Here is an 8,349-nt window from a genome sequence, read left to right as displayed (position 1 = left end):
CCTGAACTCAGTTTGCAGGAAGTGCTTAGGACTGTCAAAGCAGCCCAAGTTCCCGGTGGTGACAAGTTGGATCTGGGAGGCATCCTGTGGCATGTGGAATTTCAAGAGGTGGCCGCCCACTCAGGCTCACAGGCCCCTGAACACCAAGGCAGGTCCTTTTCTCAGGGAAGAAGAAACTCAGCAGCCCAGGTTCCTTGACGTCAGTTTGCAGAAGGTGCTTGGGACTGTCACAGCAGCAGAAATTCCCAGTGGTGGCAGGCTCGGTCTAGGAGGAATTCTGAGCAGTGTGGAATTTCAGGAGGTGGGTGCCCGCTCAGGGCCATGGGCCCCTGAACTGAAAGGTGGGCCCTTTTCCCTAGGAAACCAAACTCACCATCCCAGGCTCCTGATGTCATTTTGCAGGAGGCAATTGGGACTGTCAAAGCACTGTAAGTTCTAGGTGGAGGTGGGTTGGGTCTGGGAGGCATCCTGTGCCATGCAGACTTTCTGGAGGTGGCCTCCCACTCAGGGCCACAGGCCCCTGAACACCAAGGCGGGTCCATTACCCTGGTAAACCAAACTCACTAACCCGGGTTCCTGATGGCAGTTTGCAGGAAGCACTTGGCACTGTCAAAGCAGCCCGAGCTGGTAGTGGAGGCAGATTTTATCTAGGAGGCATCATACACCACATGAAATTACAGGAGGTGGCTGCAGACTCAAGACGAATGCTGCCTCACCTGCCCGGGGATCCGCTCACCCGGCACGCTGCTCTCTGCCGAGGATTTTGTCTGGCGGCACCTGAAAGAATGGGAGGACAAAAGTCAGAGCGCTGCAGAATAACTTAAGAGTTCCAGACACCTTGTGTCAAGCTACAAATCCCATCTAGAGTCCAGCTACACCCTGCATTAACAATCCCCATGGCCCCGGACTTGTCCTATTACACCTACACCAGGCTGTGCAGCAGGGCAGAGCAGCTTCAGGCCAAATACCCAGACACCCGTGACAGAGAACAAGACAAACGAGAGGACACAACGGGGAGAGAAAGCTCTCGGCGAGAAGAATGCCAGCAATGACCGGGAGAAGGTGGGACGAGATGACCTGGGTGAGAGTGATGGCGAGCCCGTGAGGCTCAGAGAACCCTGGAGGAAGAAGATGCTGACCAAAGAACTTATCGCAAGCGGTGCAAAGATGGGCGCCCGAGAATCCTACCGTCACAATCCTCTACCTATCTTGCCATTTTTACAAGTCCTAATCAGCTAGAATGGATGGTTGCCATGCGCAGCTGTCGAGAATGGCTCAGAACAAGACCGTACAAGTAATCTGACTGGATGATTCTAAAGAGAGATGCTATGCCCATGCCTGGCCGGCCTCCTGAGTCAAGGCTTTGAAGGAATTGGCACTGGGCCAAGGAACACAGATCTGAGTTACAAAAATGGACACCTGCGTTTCAGATAAGCCCCTCAAAGGACTAAGGCAAAGGACGTGAGACGCACAAAAGACACGCAAGGCACGACAGACAAGTGACACAAGTGACACGCACCGGGACTGCTCTGCCCTGAGCACCTCAGCACCGGGTGACTCTTCCTTTACGTGGCCTAAGTGGCCGCCTCCTGCACAACCCCGCCTCCAAAGCTGCCACTCCAAAGGCCCTCCCAGCACCTCGCTTTCGTCCCCCTCTCAGGGGGCTCGTAACCCTCCACTTATCTCTTGGACGTCCGGGGATGACAATCCGCCTCCGCTGCCAAGGAAGGCCGCCTCACCCGCTGGGAATTTTCCGCAGTCACCGGGCTCTGGTCTCTTGGTCAGCTACAATCGGCAACACCAAATATCACTGCACCCTCTTAGCTGCACAGCGGCCAAAGCCCACCGAGCCTGCTACTCACCCTTCTGCCAAGAACGCCCGGCTCCTCGGGCCGCACGCTACGGCCACGCTCGGAGGCTGCCTCCGTCATCGCGGGCTCTGCCTGGCTCGAGAGGAGACGAGGTGATTCGGCATTGCTGACACTTGAGGGGACCCTGGCTCCCCCTCATTACTTGCCCAACTTAGAGCAACTCCTCGGCCGTTCCTGAAGGCTCTCCAGGCGACACCCTGAAATGGAAAAGGTCAAGGCTCCGTCACAGAGCCCTGTGCTACTTCCAGAGTTCCCACCAGAGTGACGAACCGGGTCTGTTGGCCTGTTTTTTAGTTTCAGCATAACATGCATGGACCATCTAAAACACACAAACAAAAATGGGTACTTAGAGTTGCAACAGAAACACCACTACCCCAAGCAGATAAATACATACATTTTTCAAAAACAAAACTAAAAAAAACACCAAAAAAACCCACCTCCCTTACCGACTTCCCCACTACCTAATGTAATAACAAAGACCCCATATCTAATCACCTTAATAAAACCTGTAAAATCTATGCCAAAAAAACCCTAAAACTAAAAAAGCTTGCCTCTGACCAAATAAGAGGCAAAAAACCATGTCTTCTTAACTATACAATACCATTAACCTAACACATAAACCCCACAAAATTATAAAACCTTTCTGAACATCGTTACATGCTAATGTCATCACAACATATGAAAATCCACCTATTTCTAACATAAAACATCACAAAATTTTACTGCAGTGGTATCTTAAAACCTCACTAAAAATAAAATTTCAAAATTCCATTACAACCTGAAAACTCATACATTCTAAACATGAACTTCCTCCAAAAGAAATATTTCTAAAACCCAGAAATCTTAAATCAATATTTAGAATAACTTAGAGGGAGTGTTGTAGTGTCATAAAACCTCCCAGTGTGACCACGCTCCCTCCGTGATGCCCGCCCTGGTTACGTTGACAATCCGTGGAAGTTGTAGCGAGTGTTCGGTGTTCCAAGCTGGGAGAACGGCCCAGCAACTGTAGAAGGCCTTTGCTCTGAGGAAATACATAGTAAATATACTACCCACTAACTTTCTTTCTTTCTTTCTCTTTCTTTCTTTCTTTCCTCCTCCCTTCCTCCTTCCCTCCTTTCTTTCTTCAATTCTTCCTTTCCTTCTTTCCTTTCCTCCTTCCTTTCTTTCTTCCTTTCTTTCTTTCCTTCCTTTCTTTCTTTCCTTCTTTTCTTTCTTCCTTTCTTTCTTTCCCTGTAGTTCTAACTTTATTTTTCTTTTTAGCTTTAGAATAAAAAAAGCAGCAGTAGAAACTTTCAGGATACCTGGAAGTAAAAAAAACCCCAAACTATAATGATTTAAAGAATACAATTTACTGCCTGGGAGCCTGAAATTTTCTACTGCTGCACCAGACATGTAACATTTATTCCTTTTAATATATACTTTATAAGGCCCCAATTACTGCTCCAGCTGTCAGTAACGAATAGCAATATCCATTAACCACAGCACCAGTACTCCCATCTACATTACCAGTCAAATAATGACACAACTAAGAGGTAACTGCGTCATGATTATGTAATTGCATAAACCGGCAATCCATCATCACAGCTATCAGTCACCATCAAGCCCACCCCTCACAAAAACCTCGCCGCCGCAACTGCGTCCCGCCCCGGACCCATCTCCGGCGAGCCAGCACAGCGCTGCCTGCCGTCTGCCCCGGCACGCTGCTGGAAAAGCACCGCCCAATGACGTCACCGCGTCGACACGGCGCACCGCCCCGGCCGCGCCCCCAGCGCCTTAGGAAGGACACCGAAGCGTAGCCGAACTCCCAGCTGCCTGATCAAAATGCCCGCACCGACACCGCAGCCTAGAAACAATTTCCCGCCACGCTGCCCTCTGCAGACGAACCGGAATGCCACCACCGCCACCGGGGACCCGCGGAAGGCACGGAAAAAGCGCCACAAACCGAAAAAAACCCCGGCGCCGAAAGCCGCCATCTTCGTCCGGCATCACGTGACGCGGGCAGCCGTCGCCATCTTGTACGGCACCCCTTAACGGGCAAGGCGCCGCCATGTTGTACGGACGCCGTGAATATAGCGCCGCCATCTTGTACGGAACCACGGAACGTGGGCGGCGGCCGCCATCTTGTACGGCACGCCGTGGCGGCCAAAGCGCCGCCGACTTGCGTGAAACCACGTGACGTCCAGGGCGCCGCTGTCATGTACGGCGCCAGGTGACGGCTAGGGCGCCGCCATCTTGTACGGTCGTAATGTTCGGCTGAGCTCGTTCGATTCGACCGAAGGGGGCGTCGTTCGGTTCTGTTCAATTAAACTCAGCTAAATTCGGCTTGGTTCGGCTCTTCATCTAAACTCGGCACGCTTCGGCTAAACTCGGTCATATTCGACTCTTCGTCTAAACGCGGCTAGTGTCGGATACACTCGGCTCTCATCGGCTACACTCGGCTACCATCGGCTCTTCGGCTAAGCTCGGCTATTTTCGCCTTGTTTCGGCTCCTCGGCTAAACTCGGCTACTTTCGTACACACTCGGCTAATTTCGGCTACTCGGCTAAACTCGGCTACTTTCGGCTACACTCGGCTATCATCGGCTTTTCTCCTAAACTCGGCTATTTTCGGCTATTCCCGGCAATCATCGGCTTTTTGCCTAAACTCGGCAATTTCCGGCTAACCTCGGCTATTTTCGGCTCATCGGCTAAACCCGGCTCTTTTCGGCTACAGTCGTCTAGATTCGGCACTTCGGAAGAATTCGCTGCGGCTCGGCTCCCCGAGGGCGGGAAAGCGAGCGAGAGGACACCGGCTGGGAGAGGCGTTGACACAGATGCCCGTTAGAAACCCGCCGAAATACGCCCGCCCGCGGCGCCGATGAGCCCACAGACCGTGTCCGCGGCACTCGAAATGCCACAGAAAACCTCGCCGGGGCCGCGCCGGCGTCGGGGTGCCGTGCAGGCAATCCGGTTAGACGGACCGGGGTGGGGGGGGAGGCGAGGGCGTCTCTTCAACTTTCCCGCCCTTTTTGCCACCACCTTGGGAAAGTCAAGCGACTCCGCGACATCCGCGGCGTGCTACTCCCAACGTGGCGGCCGTGGGGCTGCCTGTTGGTGCGGGGCTGCAGTACCGCGCTCTGCCCACGAGGCGGCAGCACCGCCGCCCACCCCAGCCGGGGGCAGCCGCGAGCCTTGGGGCTGCGGGCAAGGAAGGCGGCGAAAGAGAACAGGGGCGGCCCCCGCCAAAAACTCCTCTGAAATAAATGCCAAAAAACAAGCCGGAAGAAGAAAAAAAAACCCAACAGGATCAAACCCACCCCCCCCCCCCCCCCACCCAACAATTTATTTTTTAAAATATTTAAATATTTTGAAAATATTTTTTATATTTATATTCACATTTCTATTTATAATGTATATTAATGGATAATGTTTAGCTATACATTTTTATTTATAAATAAATGTATATTCTATATTACATATTTTCCTATTTCTTAGATTTATTTATGTATTTTTATACACATTTTTACATATTGATTATATATTTCTGTGTTAGGATTTTTACTTCTGTAACACTTATAGTATTTAAAATAAATCTCCTGCTTCTACCGAAATAAAAGCCAAAAAAACCCACATTAATTTCAACTGTATTCAATTTTTTTTTTAAATTCTATTTTTCACATTTATATTCACATTTATATTTATAATTTATCTGGCCCTATAATGTTATTTATATTCTATATTACATATCTTCATTTTACTTACATATATTGATATTTAAATTCATATTTAGAGCTTAGTAATATATCTTTATATATTTATTATACACTTCTATATTTAGATTTACATTTCTATAATACATATATTATTTAAAATAAAAGCCATGCCTCTAATCAAATAAAGACCAAAGACACCCCTTTATTTAAACCATATTTAAAATTTAAAAAATAATTTTACTTTTCAAAATTCTATTCACATTTACATTTATAATTTTATTTATTATATTTATTGATATTATAGATATTAGAGAGAATACCTTTTAATATAATAATAGATATATTATTTTTATATTAGATATTTCTAGCACTTCATTTATATTAAATATTTATAGGTATCACTACATATATTACATATTTGTATATTTTCATTTCTATGTTTATATTATTTATATTTATATTATATATAAAAACCCTAGCCTATAACCTAATAAAAATCAAAAAAATACCCAATGTATTTTGACTATGTTTAAATATTTTTGTATTTACAATCTATATTTACATATCTTTGTATTTATATAATAGACTATAATTTTTATATATTATATGTTAAACAATATACTGTACATATTATAGTTTTATATATTTATTTATTTGTTCACTGATCTTATGTTTACGGCTTTAATTTTATATTTCTTTTTAAATTTATATTTAATTCTATTTTTATCTGTATATTAAACCATATAAATGCACCTGATACATCAGAACCACATAAGTCCTGTGCCTTGGTCAGCACCGGCACAAAGGGCACGCTCGTCCCATTGCAGCACATCAAAACAAAACCTATTTCTACTACTAACAAAGAACAAAGGCCCCACTACATTTCACCCTAATAAAATCTCAAACCTAACTGTAAATAAATTTAGAAATCCCACTATAACTGGCCCAAAACCCCCATCCATTCCAATCCTAAACTTCCTCCCAAACCAGCATCTCAGAAACCCAAAAAACTCAAAATCACATTGAAACTGAAATAACTGCTAATAAAAACAAAAACCCGTAAAATCAAGCCGACTCACTGAACTCAAAACTGTGCAACTGACCCTAAACATTACTACAAAAAGCCCCCAAAGCTCCACCTTTATGCTAACTCACAAATAAGAACCAATAATCTACAAAGTTATCTTAGAAATTTAAAAAAACTCATTAAAAGCATAAAAATAAAAAATGTAAACTATTAAAATAATAAAAAATACCACTACCCAAAGTAAAAAAAAAAAAGTTGCCTATAAAAACCCACCATAAAAATGCCCCTGTCCCCAAAGATAAAACCAAAAAAACCCCATCACACCAGAAATAAATCGGAACTTGGGAACGCTAAAACCGTAACACTTCAAGACGTACACCATATCCCTTATCATACACCAACTACAAACAGCATAAAACAATACAATCAATTCTTAAAAACCACCTTAAAGCCACTACATTCAAAAAAACAATTCAAAAATTAAAAACTGCATTTAACAAAAGCCATCTAATAAATTAACACCCAACACTCCAGCAGCCGAGCTACCCCTACCAAATCTCTATGTTTATACATCCAATAAACAAAACCAAAATCCCAACAATACCTATCAGAAGTCTATTAAAGGAACCTATTGAATATAATCCTACCTCAAATAAAAACCAACCCATCCATAAAGTTAGCTTCACTCAAAAAACAAATTACGCAGATTTCATAATACCAAGAAATAAAACAACACACCATATACCACCAACGAATACAATATTGAATGAAAGAAACCACTTTTTTTGCCTTTTTTTTTTTTTTTTAACTTCTTTTATTAGCTAGAACAAAAGATTTTGCCAGGACTGTAACAACAACTTCCTCTTCTCCTCATTCCTCTTCTTCTGAAACGTCCCATCTCATTCCCAAATTCCTTACAACTTCTGAGTTGAAATCCAAGCAAAAAGCAAAACTTGTGCACGTGTGCGTCGGATGCTCCTGCCAGATTCTCCATTTCACCCCACGTCTTCTTACACGTTCAGTCTTCATGCTGACCTGCTGGGATGAGTTTCGCAGATTAATTGGCACATGTGAAGAGAGGATTTCACTCCCTCCCTCCTTCCCTCCCTCCCTCCCTATCCAGGTGCTGTGTAAGAGCCAGGGGGGTCAAGGCTGTTCAGAACCATAGGATCCTTTAGGCTGGAAAAGCCTTCTAAGGTCACCGAGCCCAGCTGTTGCCCCGGCACTGCCAAGCCCCTCCCAAATCAGGTCCCTAAACACCCTTTAAATGTCTCCAGGGATGGGGGCTTCCCTGGGCAGCCTGCTCCTAGGCCTGACCACACCTTCAGTGAAGAAATTTTTCCTCAAATCCAACCTAAGCCTTCCCTGCTGCAACTTGAGGCCATTTCCTTTTGTCATGTCGCCTCTTACTTGGGAGATGTCGGTACTTAAACCTTACCTGCTTGTTCCCTAGGAGGTCTCTGGCTTGGCTGGATGAGAGGAGAAACACTCCCAGCACAGGAATGGGAGCTCAGGAGGTCCCACACCAAGGCAGAGGGAGCGGCAGTCCTCACCAGGGCTCACACGTCAGTTCTCAGTGCTTGGCTCTGCTTTTCCTCCCAGATTTCTGGCAGATCTCTGGTGAGCGCTTCAAAATTGGCTGTTTGGAAGAGGGAGGAAAAAGAGGTTAGCCAAGGTTTTTATCCAGACTCCTCTGATGTCTTTGCCTGCTTTGCCTCTTCCAGACTTCCTTCTGCTAAGAAAACAGCTGCCTTTGGACT

Source organism: Haemorhous mexicanus, chromosome 6, assembly GCF_027477595.1.
Source record: "Haemorhous mexicanus isolate bHaeMex1 chromosome 6, bHaeMex1.pri, whole genome shotgun sequence".
Classification (NCBI taxonomy): domain Eukaryota; kingdom Metazoa; phylum Chordata; class Aves; order Passeriformes; family Fringillidae; genus Haemorhous; species Haemorhous mexicanus.
This window is presented reverse-complemented; position numbering follows the sequence as displayed.